We start from the raw sequence: 14,390 nt of genomic DNA, 5'->3' as shown, positions 1-14,390 counted from the left end.
TCGGATAAAATGAGTGTAGAAAGGTGACATTCTCCTGTCCAGTTTTCAGCACCACCATTCTGAGATGGGTGGAAATACTGGAGGGGAGATGTCCCGCTTTCCAGCTGTAAAAGCGGATCAAATATGTCCTAATGGGGGCAACGTCTGAACCAGTTACATTCACGTTGATTGCTGCTTTGCTTGTTACAGTCTTGATCCCTACATCTGTGAAGGTAATTTATTTTATGATATTTGGAGCCCTGTTTTCATGTGTAATTGCATTTTGAAGCCCCTTTCTGGATATAACAGAGCATGTGGTCTCTGTGTATTGGTTCTGTCTCATTTAGGTGTGGCGATACTTTAGCGGACTATGACGCTTTTGTGAAGTAGTGGTCTCTCATTTGGCGAGAAACCAGCGAATTTGTCATCCTGTGACGCGCTTTGAAGTTTCACCATTTAAAGGTAAATTTGTGGGTGCCCTGTTGGGACCCGTGTGAGTGTGGCATAACCTCTATGCCATGTTCTTTTTCTACATTTTGTAGTACTTCCTTTCCCTCTTTTTGGAACTCATTAGTTTTTCCTTTTACTCTTACAGGCTCGGAGGTTCTTTCCTTCCTTTGCCTGTATAGAAGTTTGAATCTACCCTTTCAGCACGGTGTTGAAGAGATTAGTGGATGCTTTTTTAAAAAAAATTTCCCCTGAAGAATGTTCGCCCGAACTGGGCAGTGAAGAACAGAAACATGTTGGGATGGTTGTTGTTTTAGAGACACATTGAGATTTTTTTGTGTTATGTTATGTGATATCTTTTGTGTCATGCAAATAAGTGAACTTTGTATTTCATGTTTTAGTAACTGTTTTTTAGTGTTTAGTACACTGTGTTAGGTGAGGGTAGTGTTTTATGTTTAAATTCAGTTCGAATTATTTGAATAAAAATTTGTTATACACATTTTTTAATCAATCATAGCAGACGGTCCATTTTGTCAGGACTAGTGATGCCGGAAAACCTTATAGAGTTCCTGTGTAAAGGGGGTTGGATGTAAGTAAAACAAGACGTGTTATCTTACTCTTTATTGTATTATACATATTGATATCCCTGTCAGTAGAGTAGGATGTTATTATAGGGACTGTTTATACCTATTTGAACATACCAGTTACATTCAGAGCATTTCTAAAAAGTCTGCCACTTTTCTTGTTTTGGAAAGTGTACTTGATCCTTTAGTAAATAAGAAAAGGGATGCTGCAAACTGAGAAAAGCCTTCATTATTAAGGCAAAAGTGTGCAGCAAAGGTTACTGACACCTCAGAGATGCTATATTTTAACTCCTTTTTTTTACATGAAAATCCAGGGCTTTTGGAAGAAGAATCCCCTCGCAGTGCCTGCCCTGCATTCCTGACGGTTGTTAGGAGTGTTGTCAAGCCATAAATCAGACTCATGAAAAAGTCAAAGGTTTGATGCCACGCTGCCACATTCTCACAGAATATGGCACGTTTAAGAAAAGTGTTCTTCTTTCACGGAAGAACACTTCTATTTTTGCATACACCTCAAAATTTGGTGCTGTCTGCTTGATTAATGGAAATATCTGCACTGAAAATAGGGACTTTCAATGCAAAACTGCACGTGGAATCCCGTTTGTCGATTCATGGTACTTTTTCATACTTTGCGTGGACTTCGCACAGACTCTGCACATCACTGCAAGAGGACAGGGTAAGGGGCGGAACTCGGAGTACAGACACTTGCACATAGGATTCATTGCACAGCGCTAAGATCAACTGTCGGATTTAAGTGTGCATGTATGGAGCCTGATTTAGGGGTGCGCTTACGTAGTGTAGCGGGGTGCAGCAACGGTTTGCGGAGGTTTGCACGCAGATTTTTTGATTTTCTGAGTTTTACCCAAGCTGCTAAAAACCGTACGCATGGTAGCACAGGTAGCTGTTGTGGCTGTTTTTGCTTTGCGTGGGGGCATGTTGGGGGTATTCCGGCCACAACTTGCTTATACAGTTACTTTACGAGAGCAATTACATGAATACACGGAGCGCACAGAATAATTCCTGTGCAGGCTCACACAGAGTTGTTCTTAGTGCGCAGGCTTTGCAGGATCTCTGCACACTTTTCCATGTATCAGGCCCTGTCTGTTTTACACACCAATTGCCCTCATTTTATTTCTAAATTGTATCTTGCAGGAGCCACAAAACATGGATGAAGGGAATTAACTTGCAAATTATCGATAGTAATGAACTCCATCATGGAGAATGCCACGTGTCCCTCATTTATTTTTAAGCGCTAATTCACAACAAATATAATAATTTTCGTGCATTGATATAGGTGTGAGTTACAGGCACCATCTTTGGTTGTGATGTATATGTGTGTCCCACATACACAAGACACACATAGGTTTTACTTTTACTACTGTTTCCTTCCCATCTTGTAGAGCATGCCATTGCATCCCTCTTTTATTTCTAGGGTCTGACTAACTCTCAAAAGCTGCCATACGGGCATTTTCATAATTTCCTATGTTATGGACCTGGTATTGAACATTCTTTAGGTTGACTTCCTTTGTTTTTGTCAATGTATTTTTATAGATTTGGCAGGACATCTATGCCGCTTGCTGTTCCAAAAAACTGTTCTCACCCCACATTCTCCTCTGTGGGTGACAAAGCTAAGTGCCTAATCAAAAGAACACAAAACATGAGCATATTACTATTAATATTTCCTACAGAATCTGTGGAAGTCCTAACTTGTGATGTTGCATGCATACCATTATACCCTCTTTCTTTTGAATGCCACACACCCTAACTTTGAATTAGTCTCCACAAATATATTGGAGGTAGCCTGTTAGAAGATGCATACATTACCATAAAGAAAAGATATGTGCCACCAAGTGCTGTGCATATAAAACATAAGCCCAGAAGCACTGGCAGCATGCATTCCTGTTTCCCAAGGAGCTGTATATATCTATGTGCATTATATACATGGTTTAGTTCCCCATAGATGATCATGTTTTATACATTCATTACACTGTTACACTCAATTCTATCTTTCAGGCCAATTATGTGAGTCCCCAGATAACAAATCCACTGTTGGTAATTGTGCGTGAGCTAGAACTCCTTCTGTATTTAATTTATTGAATAAGACAGCCCACTGAATATCCATGTTTATACATTTTGCAGTTTTATAATGTTCACCAACCAGCTATATTTCGCACATGACGTTTGCTCCAGAATAGAAGTTTTGATTTTTAATTAAGGCATACCTAAATATTGCTTGTGAGCACCTGGGTGGTGATACAGACAGACCTCCCAACATATCAAGGTGCTCAGAATGCATGCCTTTCCTCGTGGTATCCTCCTGATTTTCATGACTTCTCACAAGGGCCATGGCCCCCATTCACCTCACCACACTAACCCTTTCCCAGCACCCTTTAACACATTTCCCCTCACCTCCTCCATGTTCGCCCCAGCCCCTGGCCATTGTTTCAAATTTTCTAGTTTCCACACTCACCGCCCATCCTCCCTAACCAGCTTATCCCTTCTTCACTGAAGGCTGACATGAAAATGGAGGCAATACTAGGAGAATTTCCCTTCTCTATTTTCCATGGCAGCCATTTTTAATGTTTGTTAAACTTGTGAAATGCCACCAAGTTGTTTCCCAACTATTTACACTCTGGAAAGCCTGTAGGGGTATTAATATAGCCCTCTAGACTAAGGGATGGTTCATTATCAAGAGATAATGATCTGCCACCAAGTTATGGTACAAGGGCCATCATTTGGGGAAGAGTCACTATCCCAAGCGGTAATGGTCAATAATGATTTCCATTAGCACATGGGTGGAGTCTTATTCAGTGATCCCCTTCTTCTACAATTTATTCTCTGTTCTCCAAAAAGTTGTCTGGGCTTATCTGAAACATTTGCAGAGTAATTTATAGAGTCACTTTAGGTTGAAGTTAGTAGAATACATGTCCTGCAATTACACCCATCCATTTGTATCCCATACAAGGTTCACAAGATAAAATGTGAAAGGACCATCCGTGCCTTTGGGGTTTCACTTCATTCCTATCAGCTTGTTCTCCATAGCATGGGAATGAACACAACTCCATAGAGGACAGGTCTTCCTTTGGGCAACATCCATTTCATGTATTCTTTTGAACATGCATTAATCATACTTTGCATTTAACATAACCACATTCATATCAGCATCTTGTAGTAGGGACAAATTCACATCCCACGTGACATCTATATTGGAGAGAGTGCCGACCAGAGGAAATATAGTGCACAGTGATCATGGGCCAGGATAAGACTAGAGGGTATTGAGATTTGTCTGTGGTATAGGTGATCTTCTTAGATTATCAGGTCCTATGGATGGTGCGTCCCCATATGCTCCACCATTCTTCCAGTTGTGTGCACCTTTTTGGGTTTAGTCAAACAAAGCTATCCTGATCCAGACAACCCAAAGTATGTAGTGGGAGTGTATTGGGGCAAGATGACAGATGGCTAGAAGGAGCACGGTTCACAAGTTGTCTGGTGTTCAGGGCACAGGTGTCATGGGTAATGGTTTGTGGCCCTTGTGGGCTAGGTATCGCTTCCCTAGACTGCGATTAGCATTCTAGTTGTTTTGTTTATGCTGCATAGTGTATATAAGCCCCGCCCACTTTGGCTCGGTGCGTTGCAACTGTGCAGTTTCCTCATTGCAGCTTTGGTTGTGCTTCGCTTAAGTTTTCTCTTAGCCTCCGGCCACCACTTTCTTTCTTTCTCTGGGGCTTCCCTCTTGGGGAAGACCTGCCTCTGTTCCCTCTTTCCTCCTTGCCTTTTGACTCATGGCAGAGAGCGACTCTTCCACTCTCCTGTTCTTCCGGTCCCGCGGCCGGCTACGTTTTCCCAGACTTACCTCGTTTCTGCCTTTCTGCTTTCTCTGCTACACCTTCTCGGCGTGCCCTGTCTGGACATAGGGCCTCATTACACGGACGGCGGTAAGGGTTAACGGTCACCGTTAATGGCAACGGTGACCGTTAACCCTTACCGCCGTACTACGAGGTCCCTTTGCGGGTTGGAGGATTTAACGCCTGCTTCTTGCAGGCGTTAAAATCCAACCCGCTAAGGGACCTCGGAGCTAATTACGGCACCGCAAAATTGCGGTGCCGTAATTAGCGCCTTCCCCAGTCCCATAGAGCCCTATGGGGCAGAAATGGGAATGGGGAAGGGCAATGGCGGAAAGGGGATTTGCCGCCCCTCCAACCTTGGAATGGGGCGGTAAATCCCCTTTCCGCCAAGGCGGTGCCGGTATTTTACCGGCATGAGCCATGGCGCTAATAGCGCCATGGCTCACCGCCTACCGTGTAATGAGGCCCATAGACTCGGTTCTGTTCCATTGGAACCCACACTTCACTCCGGTATGCTTGCTGACAAACTTCTCTCCAGAGTCTCCATTCTCAAGTGGGGTTTTTTTCAGCCAGCATCGGCTTTTTCCCCTTACAATCTCCCACCAGAGAGGGTTCACAGGTAAGCCGAGTCTGAGGCTGAGGCTTCACTGTGGATCCCTTCTGGGAGAGACCTTCTCTTCACAAGAAGAAGACAGACTACAGCGCTCGGCGACCGGATTACAGACATCAGGAGATTCAGGTGAGGAGGAGGAGGGAAAGCTGGAATCTGGGGAAGTTAAGCAATCAAAACTTAACAGATTCCAACGCCCTAAAATGGCAATGCCAGAACAGCTACAAGAGCTAGTAGCCGATGTACAGAATATGATTGTAGAAATACAGAAGATGTCAGTAGAAGTGCAAACGTTGAAGACTGAAAACAATGTCTTACGGCAGATGATGACCACAAAAGAAGTTCGCCCTTCAGAGCTCCCGCCCATAGCATAGTCTACTGACAAATTCGATGGCTCTCCCAAGAGATTAAAGGAATTTTTGGATACTTGTCATATCCATTTTGCATTCCAGATCAATACCTATTCCACAGATCATACCAACGTGGGATATCTCATTTCTAATTTCACGGGTAACGCTCTGGCATGGGCTACCCCAATGGTTACCAATTCAGATCCGGTTTTACAGGACTTTGCAGCTTTTACTCGTCAGTTAAAGCAAGCGTTTGAGAGACCGGAAATCACTTACAAGGTATCCGAGACAGGGTCAAATGTATGTTCTTTCATACATTACAAATTTCAAAAGACTAGACACAGGGGCTGGCTGGTCTGAGCAAGCGCAGTACGTGATTTTTCAAGGAGGACTAAAAGAAGACATTAAGGGTGAATTAGCCAGAGCTCCTCGTCCCTCTACATTTCCAGAATTGGTGTCAGCGGCTCTTCATATTGAATTCCGGCTTCAAGAACGATGACAGGAAAAGCTTTGAATGAAGAGTTCTTTCCTTTATTCCGAATCCCCTCCTCCTACGAGCTCAACCTCCCGCACAGATGAACCCATGCAGATCGGGGCTACGCGAGCACCTTTGACCTGGGTAGAATGACGTCGCAGAAGAGAAAAGGGTCTTTGTGCCTATTGTGGCTCGGATTCCCATTTAATCAAGAAACATCTCGGAATTGGCATCCCAGAGCTCGGGAAACGATCATCCTCGGCCCCATTAGGGACAGGCAACTGAGGACAAACAGAAAGTCCCTATGTTTCTCTCTCCATCAGCCCCCACTCTCCTTCAGATGACTCAAGACTCATGGTGATTGGCGTGAAACTGACAGTAGGTTCTAAAATCCTAGAGGTCCTTGCCCTTCTGGACTGTGGGGCTGCAGGAAATTTTGTGGATACCATGTGGGCAGATCAGGTGGGATTACACCAGAAAGAATGCAAGGAAGATCAGAAGGTGGAAGGAGTGGATGGCACTCCACTCAGCTCGAGACTCATAACTCAAACCACTGATGACCTACTTATCACCATGTTTCAACATCAGGAGACTATTTGTTTTGAGATCAACAGAGCAGCTCACTTTCCCATAATTTTGGGAATCACTTGGCTACGTAAACATAATTCACAGATAAATTGGACCACAAACCAATTAGTGTTCGATTCCCAGTATTGCAAGGAACACTGTTTGCCAGAATCGAAGACTCAATGTACTCCCACTCAAGCTGCAATTACCTCTCCCACTGTGAAGGTTAATTCACTTCCAGGTATTCTCATGGAATATGCAGAAGTTTTCGCGGAAGAGGCCGCCCTCCAGTTGCCGCCCCACAGACCAGAGGACTGTGCCATTGATCTGACGCCCAATGCATTGGTTCCGCTTGGGCTCATGTTCTTTTTGTCTTTATTTGAAAGACAAACCCTTCGGTCATACTTGGATGACAATCTCAGGCACAGACTCATCAGACCCACCAAGTCACCCGCAGGGGCACCTTTGTTTTTCATACCAAAGAAAGACACACGAGAATTAGGTCTGTGTATTGACTTCAGAGGCCTCAATAAGGTCACCATCAGAGACCGTTATCCCATGCCCCTTATTACTGACATCCTGGAAGCAGTCCAAGGGGCACAAATATTCTCAAAATTGGATCTTCGCAGCGCCTATCATCTCCTTCGGCTAAAAGCCGGCGATGAATGGAAAACAGCTTTCCGTACACCATTTGGGCTATTTGAATACTGTGTGATGCCATTTGGGCTTGTGAACGCCCCAGCAGTTTTTCAAAGGTTCATGGATTAAATCTTCTCGGATCTAATGTTCATGTCAGTCATCGTCTACTTAGATGATATCCTTGTCTTCTCCAGGGACCCCAGAAGCATGACGATCATCTCAAAGAAGTTCTGAGCCGTCTGCGAACTCATCATTTGTTCGCCAAGAAAGAAAAGTGTCTGCTTGGGGTTACTTCAGTGCCTTACCTCGGTTTTATCCTATCTCAAGGAGGTATTCTCATGGAAGACAAGAAGGTAGAAGCAATTCTGAAATGGGAGTCCCCCACGTCCGTCAAAGAAGTACAGAGATTTCTGGGACTGGCCAATTTCTATCGATGGTTTATTCCAAATTTTTCAGAAACTCTTCTGTCAATTACCCAGCTACTGAAAAAGAATTCTTTACCTTTTCATTGGAGTTCTGAGGCCGAAGAAGGCTTTAAGAAACTAAAAGAGCTATTCTGTACAGCTCCTATTCTGAGACATCCCAATCAACAGAAACCTTTTGTGGTGGAGACTGATGCCTCAGCCTTTGCTATCGGAGCAGTGTTACTTCAAGAATACAAAAATCAGGAACATCCCATAGCCTACCTTTCCTGCACCCTTACAGACAGTCAAAAAAACTACTCAGTGCTGGAAAAAGAACTCTTGGCTATGAAATTAGCGTGTGAAGAATGGAGACATTTATTGCAAGGTGGTTTACACCCTTTCACCATCCACACTGATCATAAAAATCTACAGGTATTACAATCCATGGAGTGCGTCAACTCCCGCCAGGCCAGGTGGGCTCATTTTTTCGCACAATACGATTTCCTTATACTTACATTCCAGGATCGCAAAATACAGTAGCAGATGCCCTGTCATGCAAGACATTGGAGAAGAAGGACACATCATTTCAGACAGAATGTTTCTTCCAGAAGAATCTCGTTATAGCACATGCTTCTTCTTTCTTCAAGAATGCAGGGAAGCGCTGATTTCCGACCCTTCCATCGAAGACAGTTCTAAACTTATCAACCATGAAGGGTTGTGGTTTCTGGCCAGTAGATTATACCTTCCCACCTCCTCACTTCATCAACAAGCACTTGAATGGTGTCATGATTCCAAGATTGCAGGTCACCGTGGTAGGTTTGGTACCACAGAATTGCTTAGAAGGTTGTTTTTTTGGTCTTCGCTGACATCAGATGTTGAGAAGTGTGTTCAATCATGTACAACTTGTGCCGAAACAAATATGATACCCGAAGGGCATGTGGTTTGCTTCAACAGGATCAATTATCTTTGCGTCCTTGGGGTCATATCACCACTGACTTCATTGTGGGCCTGCCTCTTTCACAGTCTTGTACTTGCATTATGGTTACGGTGGATACTTTGACCAAATTGGCCCATTTCTCTCCTCGCCCTGGTCTACCAATGGCAGCTGGCATGGCCAAAGTTTTTCTCAAGGATATATTTCATATTCACGGCATGCCCGAGAAGATTACATCTGACCGAGGGAGCCAGTACACCTCAAAGTTTTGGAAATCTTTGTGTGCCAACTTAGGTATCAAATGGGCTATGTCATCGGGATTTCATCCCCAAACCAATGGGCAGACCGAGCAACTGAATGGTACGCTCAAGCAATATCTACGATGTTATGTCAACAGGGAATAAGACAATTGGGTGTCTCTTCTGCCCACAGCAGAGTTTGCTTATAATAACACCCAACATTCAGCGACTGGTTTGACTCCATTCTATTGCACTTTTGGTCAACATCCTTGTGCTGCCCTACCAAATTTCTCAGTGCACACTCAACTACCAGCAGTGGAGGATGCTATACACAACAATTCGGAGGCTCACAAGACGGCCTTACTCAGCCTGCAGCATAGTAGAATGAGGAGCAAGAACCAAGCAGATAAAAATCGTCGGGAGAACCCAGAGTGGAAGGTGGGCTCGATGGTTTGGCTGTCCACTAAATACTTACCTAGATGGGTATGACCATCTACTCTTTCCCCCAAGTATATCGGTCCTTATCCCATTATAGAAAGGATCAACCCTGTTGCCTTTCGTCTCCAGTTACCCACCAACTTGAAACAAGTACACCCAGTGTTTCATTCTTCTCTCCTCAAAGTTGTTTCATCGGGATCTAAGGTGCGTTCCGATCCAGTGAAAACCAGCAATCCCCCTTCACAAGAGTACAAAGTAGAACAACTGTGTGATTCCAGCTACAGACAAGGGTGGCTGGAATACTTGGTGCACTGGAAAGGATATCCGTATTCGGAAGACTCTTGGGAGCTCATGTCTCATATCTCTGCCCCAGTCCTCCTCCGCAAATTCCATTTCGCCCATCCTGGGAAGCCGGGGGGAATTAGGATGAGGAGAGGGCATACTGTAATTGGTAGGTATCGCTTCCCTAGACTGCGATCCGCATTCTAGTTGTTTTGTTTACGCTGCGTAGCGTATTTAAGCCCTGCCCACTTTTGGCTCGGTGCGTTGCAACTGTGCAATTTCCTCGGTGCAGCTTGGTTGCGCTTCGCTAAAGTTTTCTCTTGCCCTCCGGCCACCGCTTTCTTTCTTTCTATGGGGCTTCTCTCTCGGGGAAGACCTGCCTCTGTTCCCTCTTTCCTCCTTGCCTTTTGACTCATGGCAGAGAGCAACTCTTCCGCTCTCCTGTTCTTCTGGTTCCGCGGCCGGCTACGTTTTCCCAGACTTACCTCGTTTCTGCCTTTCTGCTTTCTCTGCTACACCTTCTCGGCGTGCCCTGTCTGGACATAGACTCGGTTCTGTTCCATTGGAGCCCACACTTCACTCCGGTACGCTTGCTGATGAACTTCTCTCCAGAGTCTCCATTCTCAAGTGGGGGTTTTTTCAGCCATCATCGGCTTTTTCCCCTTACAATTTCCCACCAGAGAGGGTTCACAGGTAAGCCGAGTCTGAGGCTTCACTGTGGATCCCTTCCGTTAGAGACCTTCTCTTCGCAAGAAGAAGACAGACTACAGCGCTCGGCGACCGGATTACAGACATCAGGAGATTCAGGTGAGGAGGAGGAGGGAGAGCTGGAATCTGGGGAAGATAAGCAATCAAAACTTAACAGATTGCAACGCCCTAAAATGGCATTGCCAGAACAGCTACAAGAGCTAGTAGCCGATGTACAGAATATGATCATAGAAATACAGAAGATGTCAGTAGAAGTGCAAACGTTGAAGACTGAAAACAATGTCTTACGGCAGATGATGACCACAAAAGAAGTTCGCCCTTCAGAGCTCCCGCCCATAGCATTGTCTACGGACAAATCCGATGGCTCTCCCAAGAGATTAAAGGAATTTTTGGATACTTGTCATATCCATTTTGCATTGCAGACCAATACCTATTCCACAGATCATACCAACGTGGGATATCTCATTTCTAATTTCACGGGTAACGCTCTGGCCTGGGCTACCCCAATGGTTACCAATTCAGATCCGGTTTTACAGGACTTTGCAGCTTTTACTCATCAGTTAAAGCAAGCATTTGAGAGACCGGAAATCACTTACAAGGTATGTGAAGACCTGTTGGATGCGTGACAGGGTCAAATGTATGTTCTTTCATACATTACAAATTTCAAAAGACTAGCCACAGGGGCTGGCTGGTCTGAGCAAGCGCAGTACGTGATTTCTCGAGGAGGACGAAAAGAAGACATTAAGGATGAATTAGCCAGAGCTCCTCGTCCCTCTACGTTTCCAGAATTGGTGTCAGCGGCTCTTCATATTGAATTCCGGCTTCAAGAACGATGACAGGAAAAGCGTTGAATGAAGAGTTCTTTCCTTTATTCCGAATCCCCTCCTCCTACGACCTCAACCTCCCGCACAGATGAACCCATGCAGATCGGGGCTACGCGAGCACCTTTGACCTGGGTAGAATGACGTCGCAGAAGAGAAAAGGGTCTTTGTGCCTATTGTGGCTCGGATTCCCATTTAATCAAGAACTGCTCGGAATTGGCATCCCAGAGCTCGGGAAACGATCATCCTCGGCCCCATTAGGGACAGGCAACTGAAGACAAACAGAAAGTCCCTATGTTTCTCTCTCCATCAGCCCCCACTCTCCTTCAGATGACTCAAGACTCATGGTGATTGGCGTGTAACTGACAGTAGGTTCTAAAATCCTAGAGGTCCTTGCCCTTCTGGACTGTGGGGCTGCAGGAAATTTTGTGAATACTATGTGGGCAGATCAGGTGGGATTACACCACAAAGAATGCAAGGAAGATCAGAAGGTGGAAGGAGTGGATGGCACTCCACTCAGCTCGAGACTCATAACTCAAACCACCGATGACCTACTTATCACCATATTTCAACATCAGGAGACTATTTGTTTTGAGATCATCAGAGCAGCTCACTTTCCCATAATTTTGGGAATCACTTGGCTACGTAAACATAATTCACAGATAAATTGGACCACAAACCAATTAGTGTTCGATTCCCAGTATTGCAAGGAACACTGCTTGCCAGAATCGAAGCCTCAACGTACTCCCACTCAAGCTGCAATTACCTCTCCCACTGTGGAGGTTAATTCACTTCCAGGTATTCTCATGGAATATGCAGAAGTTTTCGCGGAAGAGGCCGCCCTCCAGTTGCCGCCCCACAGACAAGAGGACTGTGCCATTGATCTGACGCCCAATGCATTGGTTCCGTGTGGGCGCATGTTCTTCTTGTCTTTATTTGAAAGACAAACCCTTCGGTCATACTTGGATGACAATCTCAGGCACGGACTCATCAGACCCACCAAGTCACCCGCAGGGGCACCTTTGTTTTTCATACCAAAGAAAGACACACGAGAATTAGGTCTATGTATTGACTTCAGAGGCCTCAATAAGGTCACCATCAGAGACCGTTATCCCATGCCCCTCATTACTGACATCCTGGAAGCAGTCCAAGGGGCACAAATATTCTCAAAATTGGATCTTCGCAGCGCCTATCATCTCCTTCGGCTAAAAGCCAGCGATGAATGGAAAACAGCTTTCCGTACACCCTTTGGGCTATTTGAATACTGTGTGATGCCATTTGGGCTTGTGAACGCCCCAGCAGTTTTTCAAAGGTTCATGGATCAAATCTTCTCGGATCTAATGTTCATGTCAGTCATCGTCTACTTAGATGATATCCTTGTCTTCTCCAAGGACCCCAGAAGCATGACGATCATCTCAAGGAAGTTCTGAGCCGTCTGCGAACTCATCATTTGTTCGCCAAGAAAGAAAAGTGTCTGCTTGGGGTTACTTCAGTGCCTTACCTCGGTTTTATCCTATCTCAAGGAGGTATTCTCATGGAAGACAAGAATGTAGAAGCAATTCTGAAATGGGAGTCCCCCACGTTCGTCAAAGAAGTACAGAGATTTCTGGGACTGGCTAATTTCTATCGATGGTTTATTCCAAATTTTTCAGAAACTCTTCTGTCAATTACCCAGCTACTGAAAAAGAATTATTTACCTTTTCATTGGAGTTCTGAGGCCGAAGAAGGCTTTAAGAAACTAAAAGAGCTATTCTGTACAGCTCCTATTCTGAGACATCCCAATCAACAGAAACCTTTTGTGGTGGAGACTGATGCCTCAGCCTTTGCTATCGGAGCAGTGTTACTTCAAGAATACAAAAATCAGGAACATCCCATAGCCTACCTTTCCTGCACCCTTACAGACAGTCAAAAAACTACTCAGTGCTGGAAAAAGAACTCTTGGCTATGAAATTAGCGTGTGAAGAATGGAGACATTTATTGCAAGGTGGTTTATACCCTTTCACCATCCACACTGATCATAAAAATCTACAGGTATTACAATCCATGGAGTGCGTCAACTCCCACCAGGCCAGGTGGGCTCATTTTTTCACACAATATGATTTCACTATACTTACATTCCAGGATCTCAAAATACAGTAGCAGATGCCCTGTCATGCAAGACATTGGAGAAGAAGAACACATCATTTCAGACAGAACGTTTCTTCCAGAAGAATCTCGTTATAGCACATGCTTCTTCTTTCCTTCAAGAATGCAGGGAAGCGCTGATTTCCGACCCTTCCATCGAAGACAGTTCTAAACTTATCAACCATGAAGGGTTGTGGTTTCTGGCCAGTAGATTATACATTCCCACCTCCTCGTTTCATCAACAAGCACTTGAATGGTGTCATGATTCCAAGATTGCAGGTCACCGTGGTAGGTTTGGTACCACAGAATTGCTTAGAAGGTTGTTTTTTTGGTCTTCGCTGACATCAAATGTTGAGAAGTGTGTTCAATCATGTACAACTTGTGCCGAAACAAATATGATACCCGAATTGCATGTGGTTTGCTTCAACAGGATCAATTATCTTTGCGTCCTTGGGGTCATATCACCACTGACTTCATTGTGGGCCTGCCTCTTTCACAGTCTTGTACTTGCATTATGGTTACGGTGGATACTTTGACCAAATTGGCCCATTTCTCTCCTCTCCCTGGTCTACCAATGGCAGCTGGCATGGCCAAAGTTTTTCTCAAGGATATATTTCATATTCACGGCATGCCCGAGAAGATTACATCTGACCGAGGGAGCCAGTACACCTCAAAGTTTTGGAAATCTTTGTGTGCCAACTTAGGTATCAAATGGGCTATGTCATCGGGATTTCATCCCCAAACCAATGGGCAGACCGAGCAACTGAATGGTACGCTCAAGCAATATCTACGATGTTATGTCAACAGGGAATAAGACAATTGGGTGTCTCTTCTGCCCACAGCAGAGTTTGCTTATAATAACACCCAATATTCAGCGACCGGTATGACTCCATTCTATTGCACTTTTGGTCAACATCCTTGTGCTGCCCTACCAAATGTCTCAGTGC

The sequence above is a fragment of the Ambystoma mexicanum genome, chromosome 10, assembly GCF_040938575.1.
Source record: "Ambystoma mexicanum isolate Mex_15411 chromosome 10, UKY_AmexF1_1, whole genome shotgun sequence".
Classification (NCBI taxonomy): Eukaryota; Metazoa; Chordata; class Amphibia; order Caudata; family Ambystomatidae; genus Ambystoma; species Ambystoma mexicanum.
The sequence above is the reverse complement of the archived record's forward strand: the minus strand, read 5'-3'. Positions refer to the sequence as shown.